This window comes from Ambystoma mexicanum, chromosome 9 (assembly GCF_040938575.1).
Source record: "Ambystoma mexicanum isolate Mex_15411 chromosome 9, UKY_AmexF1_1, whole genome shotgun sequence".
Lineage (NCBI taxonomy): Eukaryota > Metazoa > Chordata > Amphibia > Caudata > Ambystomatidae > Ambystoma > Ambystoma mexicanum.
In genome coordinates this window covers 1,556,496,785-1,556,517,614 of record NC_090931.1, presented here as the reverse complement: position 1 = coordinate 1,556,517,614, position 20,830 = coordinate 1,556,496,785, and positions in this window count along the sequence as shown.

The following is a 20,830-nucleotide window of genomic DNA, read 5'->3' as shown; positions in this document are numbered from 1 at the left end:
CCATGTCAACCACTATGGACATTTGGGAGGAATAACTAAAATATGGAGAGTGAGAGGAGATAGAGAAAAGGATATGTTTGTGGTCGACAAGTCGACCAGAGGGGGGACTGAAGTGGGAGAATGGAACAACAGACTCCCGCCAATCCCCTCTCGCGCTTGGCCTAGAGGATCACGGCCTAGGCACCCGCCACGAGATGAGTTTGCCCATCTACCAGACGACCAAATACCTTGGTACAGGAACCTACGGATGTGCCCACCTACCTGCCCTACCTGCCCAGCAGCTCGCCCTACCCAGGCCGACACCTGCAACATGGATCAACTGGACTAAACCAACACATCGTTAGAGATGCCATGACGACCTAGCCAACGGTCACACCTGTACGACCATGCACACTGGACACTCCTACACCAATCTACACGAAGAATATACTCAGCGCTATGACATAGGTGACGGACACATCCACGGACGTGCATCTTTATTATTTTTCACATAGGCTTTTAAGATGCAGAACCGCAAGACGCACAATGAACTTATCTAAATGGCTTGCTTACGCTTCGCATAAACCCTATAACCTAAAGCACCTGTGCACTCAACGGCTCCATTATGCACCTGATTCAAGTAGGCCCCAAGCAAGAGCTTCCATGAACATTAAAATGAACAAAAGTCCGGTTGCTGATCCTGCAGAATGAGCTCGGCGAAAGGCAGACAGCCATGCCACAATGTTGCAATCTCGCACGCCGCACACCAATGTCAAGGTCACACCTGCAAATTAAACAAGGCACACAGTGGGAAAAACAATATTAATTGTGCAGAATTCGGCCTCAAACATGGTCCCGCCTCACGTGACCAAGCCAAACCTGAACGGATGCCAAGGATAGGAGAATGGAGGCGCCTGAATCTCTCGTTACAAGACACAAGCAGATACAAATAAAAGACTCAATGGACATCTGCGACAGTAGGAGTAGTCGGCCTTCCAGTCCATGAATAAGTCCTCGCATTGTCTGCACGTACCCATAGTGAAACATTGTTGCAAATGACAGGTGCACCGCGAGCTGGGAACGGCGATGGTCCCAGGCTGGGAGGCTCGCGGGCGCACCAATCAAAACATGGGGCTCTTATCACTGACGCCATTAACGTTGACCAATCCTCAGGGGTCTTCATGTAACAATTGTCATGTATCTAATTGCAGGGACAACCCAGGTATACCACCTGACTGACCCTCAGCCACTAATATCCTTCTCTATATGTATGCTATACTAACCCTACCACTCAAGTAACCAATCCAGAGTGGAGATAGGTTTTTTGATAACTTTTCGAGGTGACGCAAGTAGCGTGTCATATCAAGGTAAAAAGGGCCTGCGAGCCCCACGATTGTGTGTGTGTCAGGACGGACGCGTACGCTCCTTGACCCATCCCTGCCATTTGTATAATAAACAGCAGAACCACCTTGCTTCTTGTGTGCGCCTCATACTCATTTTTGTGATACGCGGGAGGAGTTGGGGCCTCCCTGCCCGGAGGTCCGCGGACGGCCCAGCCGACTCCGGCAGAATTTCCCCCCCGACACTCCAATTGGTCAAAAAACAATCTGTTGACAAATGAGCTTTCCCCCAATAAATGTTGACTAATAGGAAGGTGTGGGCCTCACTTGACAATTTAATAAATTGAATAAAGGGCGTGCCAGAATTAAAAATTGCAACTTTAAACCCTTTGGATTTCCTTATAGCTATGAGAAGGCCGGCCATGGGTCTCCCCCTGGGAAGGGAGATGGCAGGTTCTAGCGCTATGTCATAGCCATTCCAAATTGGAGTTTCAACCAACCAGGTTTCCTGTAACACTACAATATCGAAGTCATCAAGCTCTGAACTATGAGTGTTGATAAAGTGTTTGAAACCCCGGGTATTCCACCATACAAGGTTGTTTTTTTCTTTTGAGGTGGATTGTTATGCATGGTCAAATCTTTCATTTCCGTAGTTGTTTTGTCCTCTGTTATTGGAGCCATAAATACGATGTGCCCATTTTTTTGCTCCCATTCTTTCACCTCCTGTTTCCTGACACTCTTCTCTATAGATATTGAAACCCATATGGAGAAGTGAGTTTCTGGCTTCCCACACTATATCAGCCAGAACCGTTGACCGAAACATAATCCTCAATCTTGACAGATCCTTGTCGCTCAAGAACTCCACTCTATCAATATCAGAAGATGTTATGTTTCTCAACTCAGGTATTTTGTTAAGAACACAGGATCGATTAAGATCATATTGAGCATGTGGGTGTTCTCTACATTCTAGAATAAAGCTGTGGTAATTACTTTGCCCCATTGTTCTCACCTTTGCGGGTTGAACTTGCACTTGCTTTCCGCTGCTCTCCTTGTGCCACTCTTCCTGTCTCCACCAAAATCCTTTCATTGTTTGACGGTGGCGGCAAGGAGGTGCAGGAGTCGGGCTTAGTTTTCCATGGATTTGCCTGATCATTATCCTGGGTGCTTGGAAAGTAGCAGTAAATAATAAATCTCCCGCGGGCGTGAGAAATATTATTTCCAGCCACTTTCCAAGCACCTAGGCCTGCAGTAATAACATAGCCTGCTTGCAGAGGGCATTTCAAATATTCCTTCCTTCTCGCGAATCACGAGAAGGAAAGACTATTTGAAAGGCGATCTGCCAGCATGCCATTTTACTGGGGGGGCTGTGTACTAGCAAGTGGCTGGAATTAATATTTCTCCCACCCGAACGGGCAGGCAAAATATTTCTTACTAGCTGTGGCTACTTGCTAACACCCAGCCCCGCAGACAAGGGGCTCGCAGAAGGCCTGCACCCTCCTCCTCCACCCTCCCCTAAGCACCCCAGCCTGACTCCTTACCTTGGATTGAAGCCGGGTCTATGAGTGGAGCTGGGGTGCTCCTGCTGAAGTCTTCACTGCGTGACTTTGACGCCGCCCCCAGGCTGGGCTCATACATTGAAACAATGTATTAGCCCAGCCCGGGAGCTTCTGCCTGCTGCCTGCACACTGTCAGGGCACCGAGCGCAGAGTTTAAATAAATAGGCAAATTAATCTGTGCCTTTTAAGCTCTGCGCTCGGTGCCATAAATCATATTGCAGTTTCTGCGACATGATTCTAAAATTAAAACGCAATTAAAATGCAAACCAATGGTATCGTATCGCAAATTGCGATGCGATACTGCTTATTTTATGCCTTGATTACATATGAGTGTTTGCCACACGCAAGACAGGCTATGCTTCCTTCATTCTGAACCTCTATTATCAGAAGGGCAGCCTTCCTGAACACTTGTTCCTCCTTTGTATTATTAACCAACTGCTGATAATAACTGTCTCTTCTTCACACTGCTTTGGCTTTGGCAGTGTGGGGTTGGAGCATTCTCTACACCCGGGCAATATTCTCTACACACTATTAGTTTCAATTATTTCCTTTTGGCTTAGGAAAACTTGAGTGCTTACAAATTGCCTGCATGTTAGCCCCTTTTGGCTTTGGCAATGGTGGTTCTAGTTCACTTCTGATATATTGCACCTTTGAGTGGTTGGCTTTTAGGATAACGCACTATGCAACAGTCACCGCCTTCAGATGGAATCGTGGCAGTCTCTTTATGCCAACTACTTTGGTTTCTATCAGTTTAGTATGCGTTATAATCATCAACTTGTTTTATATCCGTTCGATATTCAAAAAGCTAACTAGATTCAAGCAACGGGTCTGCTTTCCTACATGGTCCTACCTCCTCGCATGCACAACTTCCCATGTCTCATGCTAGCTGCTTCCAGAGTCCTTGTGGCTCCCCCAGCGATCCGGTACTCGCCTGCCACCTCTGACCGCTTCACAGTGGGGAAAGTCACAGAAAGGTACGCTTTCATCTGCGCAACCTCTGCAGCTGAAACTTCCCATCGATCAGTGCTCTCCTGCCACCGCTGAACGCTTCACAAATGGAAAAGTCACATACAGGTGCAGCTGAAATCTCAAGCCCTCTCGACCCTCTCAGGACAGGCATCAGTTTCTCTTGCCACTCTAGTCCCGGAGTCCTGGCTCTTCCACGATTTCTTCCTCAGCTACTTCATAGAGACTCCAATACTTCTCCACACACTGCTACTGATCTCCTGCTGTTTCTGCTTTCGGCTGCCTCGCCTTCTTCCACCATGGCCTCATGCACCCGAAAGGGCCATTTATGCCTCTCGGCTATCCTCAGGTGTGGGTCATTAACCTTAATGGGTTGCACTCTGCATCCTTGTGCCTCTGCAGCCCTCTTCTTTGTCCCAGTACTCTGGGAATTCTGGAACTTGAAGTCCCTAACACAAAAGTCAGTTTTCTCAATAATTTCCCAACCAAGTTTCTTTTTCTCCTTAAGCATATTCCTTAAAGGATTATCACAAGGATAAAATGATCTATTTGGTTTTTACAGATGATTGCAGTTTTTCCAGTTTCAGATTCCCTTTCTGGAGGTAGACAAGTACCGCGTTTCATCCCATGAATTCCTACTGTTCTCCAGCATGGGATCTGGCATGGATTCACATGCTCATGAATATTCCCTGTCGTCAGGCTGGGAATCCTCCGTAAAAGTAAAACAGTTTCACTTTCACTTACAAACTGTATTCCTCCTTTAAACCAATCACTGTCCTCTGGGTCATACTTCCACCATCCAAAGACAGTCCTCCCCCTAAGCCCCTCCCTGGCAGCCATCTTCAGAATTTTACTGCACGCTTCAGTGTTGGGAGTTATTGAGTTTGCTTTGCTAGCTAATTCTATGTTTTTACGTGTTTTCGACTGAAAAACGTTCTATTTTTCTTCTGAGAGAGCCGTGTGCTCTCTTCGATGACAGCGGGGATCTGTTGTCAGTGAATTTCAGCACCCCTCAAGGGTGAAGATCGTCGAAGTTTCCAGAAGGCCATCGGGCCTACTTCGTGCCCTCCAACCATGACGGAGGAGAAGAAGCAAGTCCTGCACCAAGTACGGGCTATGGAATGTGTTTGTGGAGGATAAGCACCTGCAGTGCCTCTGTCTGCATCCAGATCACAAGGAAGGAGAAGGCGAGATATGCCTCGGTTTTTCCAAGAAGACGACAGATAGGCACAGTAGACTGGCGGAGTGGCTAAACACCAAGGCCTGTGCCCCATGCTCCCAGCAGGGTTATGCCTCACCCAGGACTTTGTCGATGGTAGTCGGTGGCGGCTGCGCTCAATGAAGTCCCAGGGGGCTGACTCAGTGAAGGTAGCCCCCGCAGCGCAGAAGGTATCTCTGCCCGAGGTGCAAAACCACCACTGTGACTTTGGCAAAGTCTACGGGCACGCCGGAGAAGGGGACACCGTCTCAGAACCCAGTTCCGGACCCTCAGGGTAGAAAAAGGGAGGGCAAGGAGGACTCGGATTAGTCCCAGGACGTGGCCCAAACCATGGAATTTTCATTCACGGACGACGAGGACCTGGAGTCCTTGCACATGGTTCACGAGGACATGGAAGAGTAGAACGGCGGCGCAGGCCGTAGTGTTCCGTTCACGCCAGCTCAGCCGAGGGATGTGTCTCTGGACATCCTGTCAACCCTCCACACCTTGGTGTCAGAGATCCAGAAGAGGATGCCACAGGACCCGGTTCCATTGGTCCCGCAGGCCCCCGATCAGCCACCAGCAAAGAAGAGGTAGTGTCATCCGATGCCCCCATTTCAGAATCCACATCCCCGTTGGGCCCCCTCTCCACCAGTAGACCCAGACACAGGTACAGGAACGGATGCGGCCACGACGACGATGGATGACAATATCGTCCGCGGGCGGCGGGTCTCTACAGCCTAGGGGGACCCCACCGAATGAGGTGGGGTCGTTCCATTCCATGATTGTCGGAGCATTTGAGCTATTCCAGCTTGTGCCTGAAGAAACCAGGAAGGAGGGTTTCTGGTACCAGAGGCGCAAGGCCAAGAGAAAGACAATCCCACCCCTTCTGGACGACGTGTGGGAAGAGTGCCTGGCCCTCTTGAAGAACATTTGCATGGCTCCGGCCAAATGGGATAGGCTGGAGAAGACATACCGGGTACCAGAATCTGCATTCAAGTGCCTGAGGTCACAACCATCACCGGATTTGGTGGTTTCAGCGGCCACGAGGAAATGGTCAGCTAACCCGTCCTCATTGTCTTCAGTCCCTCCTGACAGTTTGTTTGTTTGCTTATTTGAAATAGCGCAAAACCAAACCCGATGGTAGAAGGGCGCAGATATTACAAGAATACTTGAGAACTTGGTTACAAGGTGATACATAAGTAAAAACAGTTGAGACATACATTTACAAATGCAGGTAAGGTGAAAACATTAAGGCAAGATGAGATAAGCACGAGGCAAGCGGGTGAGCATAGAAGGCATAGTCAGGAGGGCAGGTTGTTCAGTCAGGTTATGTATCGTTAGTACGTAGCCAGGTGAGGGCCTGGCGTCTGAAGCTTGGGTAGGGTTGGTCAGTTCTGAGATTGGCAGGGAGTCTGTTCCAGGTTTGGGCTGCTATGACCAGAAAGCTGGAGCCGCCGGCATGAGGGGAAGAAGATGGTTGTCATGGGAAGTAAGGTGATTTACACCGCAGTGTCCACCATCAAAGCGGCCAACGCACTGGCGATCCTAGCCAGGTACGACAGGGAGCAGTGGTACAAGCTGGGGGCGATTTTGGAGCTCCTCCCAGACGACAAGAAGATGGAGGCAATCGCTCTCTTCCAGAAAGGGGAGGTAGCGTCGGATCACATCATCACAGTGGCACTGGACATTGCCGACACAGGGTTCCGGCAGATGGGGAACAGTGTCTGCCTTCATCGCCAAGGCTGAATGAAGGTTGCAAACTTCCACCAGGAGGTCCAAGCAAAGGTACTGGCCATGCCTTTCAACAGAGATAACCTTTTTGGGAAGGTCTTCGACGAGTCTTTATAGGCCTTCAAGGAGGATACAGAGATGGCCTGTTCCCTGGGCACCCTCCAGCAGCACAGCTCTTCTTTTTGCTCCTCCAGAGGAAAGCCGAGCAGGTCTTCAAATGGTTTCTCTTCATTGTACCATCAGCCTTCCAGATCCACGACTCAGGAAACCTACAGAGGCCGTTCCCAGGCCTAGTGTGGAGGAGTCAAAAAAGAAAAAGGCTATGGTACCCTCTTTTTTAGTAATGGGGGGCCTGACTCTTGAGGGTGTAACAATGAGAAAGAGGAAATGAGTCAGAGCTACCTCTCCTTTCAAGCGCTAAGCGTAGGTTAACATCTATCTAGAGTCTAGTGGGAGAACATTAAATCACACTAGTGGAACACAATGGGCCTCATTACACGGTAGGCGGTAACCATGGCGCTATTAGCGCCATGGTTGCTGCCGGTATTTTACCGTGTCCGCCTTGGTGAATGGCGGAATTACCGCCCTACTCCAAGGTGAGCGGGGGCGGTAATTCCCCATTCACCAAGGCACTTCCCCATTCCCATTTCTGCCCCCATAGGGCTCAATGGGAATGGGGAAGGCGCTAATTACGGTACCGCAAATTGCGGTACCGTAATTAGCACCAAGGTCCCTTAGCGGGCCCGTTCCTTAATGGCTGGTGAAACCAGCCGTTAAGGTCGGGTCCCGCAAAGGGACCTCATAATAAGGCGGTAAGGGTTTACCGGTACTGGTGCCCTTACCAGTACCGGTAAACCCTTACCGCCTACCGTGTAATGAGGCCCAATGTAGTAAGAAGAGAAGAGTCATAGGCTACCCCTATTCTAACCGTATGTAGAAGATAGGCTTGAAAGGAACAGGTTGCCAGTGTATAAATGCTGGCAAAGGAGGGTCAGGTGAGAGAAATTTTCAAAAACAAGTAAATTTATTTAAAACATTATTGCACACTATAAAAACAGTAAGTATATAGAAAAGAACCTATTCGAGGGTTTACTTGAGCCAAACCTCAACACAAAATTAGAACTGTTTTAAACATCACAGTTTAAAGTGGAGGTTAGTAACATATTGTGTGAAAAGGGTTTACATTACTACTTTTAAACAGATAGTAGTATTGGTTGTCGACACAAAAATATGTTTCCGGTCCGGGGTGGAGTTAACCTTCACTTGAGCGTAGTGGTGTTATAAAATGAAGGGTCCGGACTTTCATCAGGACGTGGTTCAAGGGAGAAGTTTTCTTTAAATATCAGCGGTTAGACTGGAAGATTTGTTTCAAAAGAGGGAACTGCGCTGTTTGCTAGGCGAAGCACTGTAGCCTGAGTCTTTTCTAGGTGTGAGGCTGGAAAACAAGGTGGTTGTAGGCAGTAGCCGGAGAGTCAAAGGCACTGGTGGCGGTATGAATACGGCAGTGCTGGTTGGTGCGCGGAAAAGTGAACCACGTCCTGATGAAAGTCCGGACCCTTCATTTTATAACACCACTACGCTCAAGTGAAGGTTAACTCCACCCCGGACCGGAAACATATTTTTGTGTCGACAACCAATACTACTATCTGTTTAAAAGTAGTAATGTAAACCCTTTTCACACAATATGTTACTAACCTCCACTTTAAACTGTGATGTTTAAAACCGTTCTAATTTTGTGTTGAGGTTTGGCTCAAGTAAACCCTCGAATAGGTTCTTTTCTATATACTTACTGTTTTTATAGTGTGCAATAATGTTTTGAATAAATTTACTTGTTTTTGAAAATTTCTCTCACCTGACCCTCCTTTGCCAGCATTTATACACTGGCAACCTGTTCCTTTCAAGCCTATCTTCTACATACGGTTAGAATAGGGGTAGCCTATGACTCTTCTCTTCTTACTATATATGCCTTTCTGAGTCAGGTCCCCCTTCAACAAAAAAGAAGGCTCCAAGCCCCCCGTTTCTACCCATGAGGCCCAATGTGTAAGAAAACTTAACAAAACAATTTTATTCTGATTAAGAAATACTAATTTAAAAGCAGAACAGACACATAAAATGACACAGGGCCTCATTACACGTTGTGCGGTAAAAAAAGGCATTTACTGGCATGGCGTTATTTGCTTCTCCGCCCTCGCAAGAGCCCGCAAATTGCGGACTATTACGAATACGCGGACACAAGCATAGCACCATGCCGGTAATCCTCCTACCGCCATGTCGTAAAAGCCCCCAAAATGTCCATTAACGGATTCGACCAAAGTGCTAATAGCACCTCTGCCTTTTTACTGCATGCAAATTGCGGTCACCGCTAATTGCAGTCACCGTAAAAACACGGATGCGGAAATAGCGTCATCGCACAGGAACGGGAAATAGCGCGGCGGCCATCTTTAAAAACACAATCCATTGCCATCCTCCGTATCCAGGACACCTTTCCAGGAAACTCGGACAAAAATCCTTCCAGGACACCCTAAAGATGCCCAAGGCCGTAAAAGAATCTACAGAGCGGCAACGCAAGGAAAAATTCTGCAATGAGGAGCTCATAATGTTGACCGAGACACTAGCAGCAAATGCACATGTGGTCTTCAGCAACGACATGCGGCGGGAGACCATCCTCAAGAAGGCCATCTGGGCAGAGGTTGCCAACAAGGTCAGCGTGGTGGGCACCACCACCCGCACAGTTAAAGACTGTCGAAAGAGGTGGGACGACCTCCGGCTCTGTGTCAGGAACATACTGGCAGCGAACCGCAACCTGGCTATGGGCACAGGACGAGGCAGCGAATCGCCTATTAAACTCCGTGAGTGGGAGGAGACATGTGCATCCACAATTGGAGTGGAATCCATAGAGGGAGTTGGAGAAATGGAGCATGGCGTGGCCACTTCATCTGATGGAGGTGAGTGTATGCATCCAAAAATGCACAGTGAAGTGTGAGGGGCCCCCCAATTATGTGTCCATATTAATGCTGTAGATCCAGCCACAAACATACATGCATGCATCACCACATACACGTGCAACACAGACCCATTCATGCATGACCCACCCAACATCCCCATTACCTGATTCCACAATAAAGAGGCCCAAATGCATAGAGCGGCATGACGTAATCATTCAGCATAAGGCAGGTCGAACCATAAATTATGAATATCCCCATCTCTCACCCCTACAGGATCACACACTGAAACTGAGGAGCCACGCACTGCGACACCTGCTCCCCCATCCACCAAAAAACCCAGGAGAGATGCCACAAGGGACACTGCCACAGCCTCAAGGGGAACCGGGAGGAGTGACCATGACCAGAGGGACAAAGGCAGCAGGAGCACCAGTTCCACGCAGCCTGAGGCCATGCCTGCTGCCACTGTAGCACCCACGCTAGTGTGTCTCCCTGCAAGTGAAACCAGCATGGAGGGCACGCACTCTGCTGCCACCAGTTCAACTGGTGAGGCAGCAGCCACTGCCGCACTTTCGGATGAGGAGGAAGCACATGGCATTGTTGATCAAAGCCAGACCCCCCAGACCAGCACGCTCCATACTGGCAAGCCCAAGGTTGTCATCAGGTCCGAGTAGCCATGGAGGATCACTCACCCCCACCCTGGAAGGGTCATGGAGCCCCCAGGTATTCTCACCTGATGCCACTGCCATGGATCAAGGCGCAGCAGTCATCCCACCAGCACCTACCATGCAACATGACCTCTCATCCATCATCCAGAGGCAGGCAGAGATCACTGGGCTAGTAGGGCAGCATGTGGCTGAGGCAGGCCGTCTGAGGGAGGACCTCTGTATGTATGCACGGCAGACAAGGGAGGGCATGGAGGCATGCACCAACAGGATCTGCCATGAACCGTATAGCTGACGCGATTGAGCGCCGATGCCCACTCACAACCCAGGATGAACCGGGCACCACCTCCTCTGGGAGTTCCCGGCAAACTAGCCCCCTACACCGGTCTCTGCGCAACCTGAGGTGCACCACATCCCAACCCCCAATTAGCGGAGGAGGCACTGACAATTAGGGCCAGCAAGGACTAGGTGGCACATGTGTAGAAGGACACGTTTACACCATGAGGCTCACATGGGGGTGTTGTGGGGGAAGGGGGGTAAGGGTGTTCTTGGGAGTGTTGTGGGGGGGGTAAGGGTGTTCTTGGGAGTGTTGTGGGGGGAGGGGGGTAAAGTGGTTTGCACAGTTCGGGCCATGCACTTAATTATTGTCTTTTGTTCACAATACACTGTTGAAAAGTTGAAACACAGGCTTGGTATTCATCATTGTGTGTACTGTATTGGGGAGATGGTTCTTTGTGGCACTGACCACATGCATCAGGACAGTAATACCCATCTGCATCCATAATAGTCATACCTTGGATGTCATGGAATCTGATACATCAGATGCTGACGCACATCGTGTCCCTCCTGGACATTGCCACTTGCATGCCCCTGCGGGCCTTTTGACCCATCCTCATCACCATCCACATCATCCTCATCTGGCGCTTGCATGTCAGGTGGCATAGGCACATTCCGTCTGATGAAAGTTTAGTCCGGCATCACACATGCCATGGTTATCTTCGGCACTTTGTCATGGCCGTACAGGAGAGCCTCACCCGGCACGCTGAGTCACCAGAGCTGTGTGTTGGAGAGGCCGAATGCCTGCTCCATCACGACGCAGGTACAGGTATGTGCAATATTGTTGTCCTCTTCCTACTGGTTCTGTGGGTTCCATACAGGGGTTAGGTGCTACCCCTTCAGGGGATAGCCGGCTTTGCCTGTATGGGGTGAAGAATGGGTACCTGTTACCGGCCACCCTGCTGTGGCCTGTATATGTCACACATGTCTTCTTTGCATTGTGATTGGAAGTCACAACTGACAGCATGCATGCAGACAATCTGCGTGACTGCAATGTACAAAGCTGGGCTCAACCATGCAAGTCGACATGCCCGAAACATGCCTCCGCAAGTAATGGAAATGTCCTGGCTGAGGCCAGGCCTCAGGTGTCCTTGGGCCCAGGCAAATTTTGTACCGCTATGCCAGTGTGCAGCCATCCCTGCATCCATGTTGCTGTGCTGCGGGGCATCCCTTCAGTGGTGCTATGGGTTTGTGGTCATGAGCCATGGCTAGGGGTGATTCCTTTGCATGCATTCTAGGGCACATTGCGGTATTGATGTTGTGCGGCCCAAATTCTGTATGACTGTCCTGAGGGCAAGATGATGATTTGTGTATTATGTGGTGTGGCATGATGTGAAATGTGGTTGTGGATGGATGTGTCATCTTTGAAATGCTGGAATGTATGCAACGTTGTGCAGCTTCGCATTTCATGTGGGGTCTTATCAGGTACATTGTGAAGTCACCCAAGGGACATTGAAGTACATCTGTATGACCATTTGTCCCACGCACGCCAGACAATTCACAGTTGGTGTACCGTTCTCTCCCCCACCAATCACACCGCCCTGTGCATGGCCTGCTACTCACCAAGTTGCCACGATCGTTGGCCAGCTTGTCGCTCCATGTTGCTTGGTATGGTTGAGTTCTGCAGGACCATTGAATCATGCGTTGATCCGGGATGTCTGGCACAACAATGTGTGATTGTCTTGTTTGCATCACATGCCATTTGGAAAATGATTTGGTGTAAATATTTTCTGTTTCTATGGACTGCTTCATTGTGATGTAGGACCACCAATTCCACATGGGAACAGTTGCTGGCACCAATGCTATTTGGGATGTTTGCAAGTGAATAGATGCATATTTTGGTGTTTACAATGTCCTGGGCAGTCCATGGCAGGAATATGTGTTCATGTCCAAGCTTCAGGAGGGTATTGTGTACCTGGTTCGGCGTGCATGGGAATACTGGTTGTGAGATGCCATGCATCTGCCACACATTATGCTGCTGCGAGCCTGTGGCCAGGAAGTGGAGTGCAGTCAGCACCTGCACTAGAGTGGGGGATTGCAGTTCTGATGTCTATATGAGTCTCACGCTGTCGTCATGTATCTTATCCACTATGATGGTGATGGTATCCCAGTGCAGACGGTACAGGGTTTGTATGTGCTCAGGTGTCTGGTTTAATGGACTGGCTTGGATCCTGGAGATTGGTGGCTGGCTCTGTGGTATTTCTGGGTGCCTTGGTGGTGCTTGCTGCGCCTGTCTTGCCCTACTCCTCCTCCTCCTCCTCCTCCTGCTCCTCCTCCTGCGTCTCCTCTGTGCTGCCTGTTGTTGGTGCTGCTGCACTGCAATCATGTCCTCCAGCCCATGTAATGCGGGCAGTATTGGAAGCATTTTTGTGTGGGAAGGGGTGTGGTGTGCTCTTTTGTGCTGCCACAGTCTCCATCGCCCCCACCTGTGCTGGATGTGTCCACCTGTGGCAGGTGGAAACACTGCTCAGGTCTCTTAACGGGTGGTTCGCGATGCCGGTATTTGCGCCATGCCGGTAAGGGGTTTTTGGGTCTTTCCCATGCCGCTATTGCCATGTCCGCCTACCTTGTGATGGGATGCTATTAGCACCATGCCGCTATTTCCGAACAGGGGGGGTCGCGCGCCCACGGACTTGCTGCTATTAGTGGCACCGTACTTACCGGTGGCGCTAATAGCGGCAAGTCCGGGTCGTAATTAGATTGGGAATTTAGCGGTACCGGTATTCGCTTACCGGTACCGTTATTCCCTTACCGCCGTCCGTGTAATGAAGCCCAGTCTGGTGTACAAAGAGTTGTAAATGGAAGCATGACATGAAAACAGTAAATGACATTTTTGTATGAACATGAAGACCAATTCAAGACGTTTCACAGTGCAAAATGCATTCTTAGGATATTACATGGGTCAGGACTAAATGCATGACTCGTAGCAAGTCTTGTCGACACTGTATTAAGTGTTTCAAGTTCGGAAAGGTTATAGTTCTCTAAGAAAGTTGTTCAGTAACATAATTCACAACAAAAAATCCAAACTTTCATCAGGACTGGTCGTGTTCTTGGCGGCAAGAAGATAGGTAATAATGGTCAGTGAAGTGCTGTTCAGAACATCATCTAAATATAAACAGAATAAAATAAGTGGGTGTGCTGCCATGATAATTGGCTTAACTCTAGATGTGAGAAGCATGTTCACGTACCGCTGATTAGTGTTTTAGGCGCTCTCGGGCTGTGGACGGGGGCCGTTATGGCGAGCGTCGGGTGTTCAAGGGTGATCTGTAGAGAGTCTACAGGTGTAACAACCGGTTCCGGACGGAGAAATTAAGTTCTGGCCCCAGCGACTAAACCAGGGGCTTCCGGCTACAGAAGGATGACAGTTAACAAATTGTATAACAACTTGTATACTAGCCTCCAGGGGATTATTCATACCCGCGACAATCATTTAGAGTTTCCACCTAGGAGAGAGATTACAGCTAACCACCAGGACGAGTCTCAGACTGACATTCATTTGACTTCAGGCCTACTCAGTTGATAACTCAACTTCCTTCTACAGGTTGAGTATCCCTTCATTTGGGGAACCACACCTAAGAGACGACATCTCTTGCTTAAATCAAGACAGCCTCTCAGCGAACTCCACAGATTAGACCAGTTACAACGGTTTTATACTACGAAGGAAACAGCGTTTACACTGCTCACAAGAAGATGTAGGAAACTTCAGCAATATACAATAAAAGGTATATCTAGTATGTTTTTAAGATTAACAAGTGACACTACTCCTTAAAAAAGTTCCTCAAACAACCTAAGAGAACTGAAACATGTCGAGTACATGACAATGGTTTATAAAGTAACCATTGAGATCATATATATGTCAAGCTAATGACAATTTAGATATAGAGACGCTCACTTCAGCCTCTAAGACTATATTTAACTCAATAAATTTAGATCGTTGCCAAGCTAAAAAGGCGGTGTTTGTCACAGTTTATGAATTGTATTTTTTATACAGTGTTTTATAAAGTGTTTTTGATAAAGTGTATTTTTTATGTCAAAATTAAATCTTATATGTGTTATAAAGAACAGTTGATGTTTAATGATGGTAACTGTTAATATGAGCTTTCTATCTTTTGTTTAAATTAGTTCTTACTACCCATTACAACCTTGGTGGTTTCTATGGGATTCCCTTCTAAATTTAATGCTTCCATGTACAACTCTTTGTACACCAGACTGTGTCATTTTTCATGTGTCTGTTCTGCTTTTAAGTTAGGATTTCTTAATCAGAATAAAATTGTTTTGTTATGTTTTCTTACACATTGTGTTCCACTAGTGTGATCTAATGTTCTCCCACTAGACTCTAGATAGATGTTAACCTCCGCTTAGCGCTTGATAGGAGAGGTAGCTCTAACTCATTTCTTCTTTCTCTAGTGTGGAGGAGGGCAGCGCTGCTGTCGCCCGCAAGGAAGGACGCCAGTGCCGAAGCAAGCCTGAACCAGCCAGGACATCGGGCCCCCCACCTGTCGCCCCCCAGTGGGAGGCCGGCAGACGAGGTTCGTCGGCGAGTGGGAAAAGATCACCACTGACAGATGGGTGCTGGACGCTCTCGCCCAAGGACATGCCCTGGAGTTTCAGCGCAGTTGTCCGCAGATCCCTAGTGGCCCGTCAGGAGCAACACATTGGTCAGCTCTTGGAGGAGGTACGGGCCATACTGCTAAAAGGGGTAATAGAGCTAGTTCCCCAGTGACCCCGGGGCTCTGGAGTGTATTCCAGATACTTTTTGGTCAGAAAGAAGACCGTGGGCAGGAGGCCCATTCTAGACTTTCGATGTCTGAACAAATACCTCAAGTGCCAAAAATTCAGGATGGTCACGTTGCAACACGTGCTCAGCCAACTAGAAAAAGGAGACTTCTTGCCGTTGCTCGACCTAGAAGACACCTACTTCCACATCCCCATTCACAGGAAACACAAAGTTTTTATGCTGTGTAGTGCAGGGGCAGCACTACCAGTTCAAGGCCCTACCTTTCGGATTGAAGTCGGCCCCCAGAGTGTTCACAAAGTACCTGGCACTGGTGGCGGCCCATCTGAGTCTACAGGGTATACACATGCACCTGTACCGCGATGACTGGCTCATCCGGGCCCGCTCACGAGAGTTGTCCGTTTGTACACACGGATGCGACCGTACAGCTGCTGACCAATCGAGGATTCTCCATCAACTATCCAAAGTCCTGCTTGACACCATGCAGAACGTGCTGTTTCTAGGAGCCAGACTCAATATGGTCTCCTGCCTGGCGTCACCCTTGGAGGATAGGGTAGCGGCTATTCAAGGGAAAGTGCTGCGACTGTTGTCGATTAAGTCCGCCACAGTGCGAACCATCACGTCGTTGCTCGGCATGATGTCATCCTGCATCTACCTTATCCAGCTCTGCAGGTTACAGATTTAACCTCTTCTGGAGTTCCTGGACGCTTGCTGGATACAGATGTATGGAAGATTTGCGGACAAGATCCTGCTCGACCGATAAGGTGGTGGGGCATCCGCTCCAACATCACCTGGGGCACAGGGTTTCAAAACCCTCCATATCAGGAGACGGTCACCACAGATGCTTCCGTGGAAGGCTGGGGAACCCACACCAAGGCCTGTGGCTGCTGGAGGAGAAGGATCTCCATATCAACATCCTGGAACTACGGGCAATGGGCCCTCAAGTCTTTCCTTCCGTCTCTGAAGGGCAAGGTGGTGAGGATCTTCATGGACAACACCACCACAATGTTCTACATCAGGAAGCAGGGGGGCACTCGATCCTCAGCGCTCTCCAAGGAAGCGCAAGACTTGTGATGCTAGGCCGTCGGGCAACAGATTATCCTAGTTCCTCTTCACCTAGCGGGGGGTCAAGAACACCATTGCAGACTTCCTCAGAAAGGAAATTGCGTTCCTGCCACCAGTGGGAACTTTGGCAGGACCAGGTGGACCACATCTTCGTCAAGTGGGGGTTCTACGTTATTTTGCCGCGGGATTTTTCGTCGCGGGACTTTTCATTGCGGTATTTTTATCGAAAAAAACATCTTTTTTTTTTTGGGGGGGGGGTTTACCCCAGACACCCCCTCGTTTTTTTTTTTAAATGATTCCCTTTGACAAATATTTATTTCATTTTTAACCCCCCCCCCAAAAAAAAAGAACTGTATACCAAGTGGGGCAGGCACCCGATTGATCTGTTTGCGACCGCTGCGAACTCCAAAGGCCAGAAGTTTGACAGCAGAGTCCACTAACTGAGGAGCCTCCGGGATGCGTTCTCCTTCCTGTGGAAAGGTCTGTTTCTGTACGTGTTGCCTCTTCGGCTATGAGTCATCAACACACTCGGTCTCAAAGTGCTCGGAACTGGTCTCAGGAGTTGAGTCAGTGCTATGCTCTGAGCCACTACAGGAATCAATATCCCCTTCCTCCTCCTCCTTCTCACCTGAGGTAACAGTGTTCTCCGGTCTTTGTCCTTCTTTCTTCTTCTTGCTCGTAGACCTTCGATCGAAGAGAAAGGGTCTCCCTCGGTCGGAAGCCACTCTGCCGCCTTTCTGTGATGGCAAGCAGGAGGGGCCCCCTTCCGACGAAGTCCAACACGAGGAAAAAAAAAGCCAGCCGGCAAAAAAAACCTCTTGAAGATGGCAGGTAAGGAATTCGCTGTGAATTGGCGGTGAAGGACTATGACTCCCAGAATGCAGCAGCAGAAGTAAGTATGAACCAGGAGAGAAGGCTGATTGTGGAAACTTGCAAATGTCCAGAGGAATGGCTAGACCAAATGGGGAGACCCAAGGTGGAAGCCAAAAGGGGAAAAGGCTCCGGACAGAAAGCAGCCGAAGTCACCGCAAGCAGGTAACAAGGGCCGTGTGAACGGTAGAAAACCGGGAGAAAAGAGGAACCAGAGAAAAGGACGGGAAGCAGCGCCAGGGGGGGCCGGAGGGAGAAAACAAGGGAAACCACAGAAGGAACGGAAGGCAAGGAAAAACGGAAGGTAATAGGAAAGCAACACAGCGTCAGACTCACGAGGAAAACAGTGAGTTTCAACGCAGTGTCAGCCCGGAAAGGCGGGGCTTAAGAGCAGAAGTAAACAAAGAAAGACTAGACCCATACCCGCACCCGGAAGAAAGGGAAAGTGCTAACGGGAATACACTCGTCTGTGTGGCCAAATGCGCCAGGTGAGGCGGCGCATGACAGTATGCCCCCCTCCCGAAGAGATACCACCCAGAATTTTCGGACCAAAATAGGGGCATGGACATGTGATGCCGGTTCCCAGGAGTCCTCTGAATGGGGGAAACCCTTCCAATGAATGAGATATTCCAACCTGCCCCTTTTATATCTGGAATCTTGCACGGAGGCCACTTCATATTCTTCAGGGTTGGCGTCTTTGGAAGGCGTGATGGTCGGAATAGACCGAGCGAAGGGATCCACCCTACATTCCTTGAGTAAAGAGGAATGGAATACCGGGTCAATATGTTTCATGTGATCAGGTAAGTGTAATCTGTAGGCAACAGGGTTTATCCGTTTGGAGATTGAAAAAGGACCCAGATATCGGGGAGATAGCTTAGATCTCTTCAGCCAGCGGGGTAAGTACCTTGTAGAGAGCCATACCTTGGTTCCTTCCTGCCATGAGGGAGACTGGAGTCGATGGGGGTTGGTTTGGTCGCAGTATCGGCGACGAGCGTTAACGAGACTTTGATAGGCTGTCTTGTGCGCGTCCGCGATTTTGACGAGTAAATCGTCCACAGAAGGAATGGCAGTGGCTTGTAAATTGTCAGGATTAATAGCTTGGGGGTGAATCACATAAGAACAGAAAAAAGGGCTAAGAGAGGTGGCACTATGACTGCTGTTGTTGTTTGAGAATTCTGCCAATGGTAGCAATGCCACCCAATTGTCCTGCTGGGAATTGATGTAGCATCGGAGGTATTGTTCTAACGTGGCATTAGTTCTCTCAGTTTGGCCGTTAGTCTGGGGGTGGAAACCTGAAGATAATGCTCTTTGTACTCCCAATTTGTTGCAAAGTGTCTTCCAGAAATGTGAGGTGTACTGACTTCCCCGGTCCGATATTATCTTGGCCGGAAGTCCATGCAGACGGAAGATATCACGGATGAAGACGGTAGCCATCTCGGATGCAGTGGGTATACCGGGAAGTGGGGTGAAATGTGCCATTTTGGTGAAAGTATCGACTGTGACCATGATACATGTACACCCTTCTGAAGGTGGTAATTCGACTATAAAGTCTGTTGCTATTGTGTTCCAAGGTCTTTCGGAAATGGGATCGTGTTGTAACAGACCGATCGGTCTCCTGGTATCGTATTTAGATCTGCTGCAGATGGGGCAAGACTGTACATAACTCTGGACCTCCTTTAGCATACCGGGCCACCAAAAATGTCGTTGGAGTAGATCGATGGTTCCAGCGACACCCCAGTGTCCAGCCACCGGATTATCATGGCACCATCTCAAAGCCTGTAGCCTGGTAGACGAGTCAGGCAAGTACAATCTTTGTTTCTGAAACACCAAACCATCTCTGCTGGTGACATTGGGAGGCAAAGAGGCACAGGAGGCGGTATTTTGCCTAACCCTTTGAAGAAACGACGAGACTACACAAACCACTTGTTTGGGGGAGAACATGTATTCTGGCATGTATTCTGGCATGTTATGTGGAAGATTACCTGCAATAGGTATACGTGAGAGGGCATCTGCCATGATATTCCTGGTTCCAGGCAAGTACGTAATGATGAAGTCAAATTGGGAAAAATAATGTGCCCACCTGGCTTGTCTGGAGTTGACACACTCCATCTGTTGCAGGACTTTTAAATTTTTGTGATCCGTTCTCATAGTGAATGGACAAATTGAGCCTTGGAGTAGGTGATGCCATTCTTCACATGCCATTTTGATGGCTAATAGTTCCTTTTCAAGAACAGAATAGTTCCTTTGGCTGGGTGTCAGTGTCTTGGATAGATAGGCCACCAGGGTGTTCCAAGCCATTATGTTCTTGTAAAAGAACAGCGCCTAAAGCTGCCGCTGATGCATCAGTCTCCACAATGAAAGGTAGGGTCTGGTCGGGCTGTTGAAGAATGGGAGCCGAGCAAAAGGCTGATTTTAACTGGACGAAGGCTTGATTGGCTTGTTCCGTCCACATAAATGGATGAACGTCTTTCTTGAGAAGAGAGGTAATGGGTAGAACCGTCCTTGAAAACCCTGAAATGAACTTTCGGTAGAAATTGCTTAGACCCAAGAATCTCTGCACTTCTTTCACTGAGGTGGGAACTGGCCATTCCAGGATAGCGGTAACCTTTCTGGGGTCCATTTGGACTCCCTCATGGGACAAGAGAAAGCCCAAGTAAGGAACTACGGAGGCTTGAAAGATGCATTTGTGTGGATTAACTAACAGATGATGTTCTTGCAATCTTTGGATCACTTGTCGGAGATGGGTCTTGTGTTCTGTCTCGGTGGCGGAAAATACTAAAATGTCATCCAGATATATAATGGTATTGAGAAAAAGAAGGTCTGAAAATATGCGGTCCATGAATCTTTGTAATGCTGCAGGGGCGTTCACCAAACCAAAAGGCATGACCCGGTATTCAAAAAGTCCGTAAGGAGTACGGAACGCCGTCTTCCATTCGTCTCCAGCACGGATTCGCAAAAGATGATATGCTCTTCGGAGATCCAGTTTAGAAAAAACGACTGTGCCTTGTACCGCTTCTAGTACATCCTTTATCAGTGGCATGGGGTAGCGGTCCCGTATGGTAACACTGTTGAGACCGCGAAAGTCTATGCAGGGACGAAGTTCATGGGTATCTTTTTTAGGGACAAAAAATAGCGAGGCCCCAGCCGGAGAACGGGAAGGTTGTATCAAGCCGTTTTCAAGGTTTTCATCGAGGTATGACCGCAGGACTTCCTTTTCCTTAAGAGAGAGGGAGAACATTCTTCCGAAAGGAACTAGAGCGTCCGGGATAAGATCAATAGAACAATCTTCTGGCCGATGAGGAGGAAGAGCTTGTGGACCTTCACTGTTGAAAGCTTCCTTGAGATCTTCCAGGTATACAGGAATGGGGAGAATCTCGGAAGCCGTCCTGACCACAGGGTCCGCAGTAGTTGTGTCAACTTTGGTATAGTGCCTTTTCTGTAGAC